General features: G+C 31.0%; 1 protein-coding gene across 1 annotated transcript in view; it reads right to left on the bottom strand.

Annotated features, from left to right (window-relative positions):
* Positions 1-348, bottom strand: part of LOC107753249 (protoheme IX farnesyltransferase, mitochondrial-like) — a 41104-nt gene that overhangs the window by 5453 nt on the left and 35303 nt on the right. The gene's annotated exons all lie outside the window — the stretch shown is intronic.

Genomic DNA, 348 nt, shown 5'->3' with positions numbered 1-348 from the left:
CCGGAAAAAAAAAAAGTTTTTTAAATGTTTGGGGGATTTTTTTTTTTTTTTTGGAAAAAAAAGTAATACTTTCATTCAACAAGGACACATTAAATTGATCAAAAGTGACAGTAAAGACATTTATAATGTCACAAAAGATAAAAATGCTGTTCTTTTGAACTTCCTGTTCATCAAAGAATACCGGGAAAAAAAAATATCACAGTTTCACCAAAAATATTAAGCAGTACAAGTAAGAAATGCTTCTTGAGCACCAAATCAACATGTTAGAATGATTTCTGAAGGGTCATGTGACACTCAAGACTGGAGTAATGGCTGCTGAAAATTCAGCTTTGCATCACAGGAACAAAT

Source organism: Sinocyclocheilus rhinocerous, unplaced genomic scaffold, assembly GCF_001515625.1.
Source record: "Sinocyclocheilus rhinocerous isolate Xijiao unplaced genomic scaffold, SAMN03320098_v1.1 scaffold411, whole genome shotgun sequence".
Taxonomy (NCBI): domain Eukaryota; kingdom Metazoa; phylum Chordata; class Actinopteri; order Cypriniformes; family Cyprinidae; genus Sinocyclocheilus; species Sinocyclocheilus rhinocerous.
This window is presented reverse-complemented; position numbering and strand designations above follow the sequence as displayed.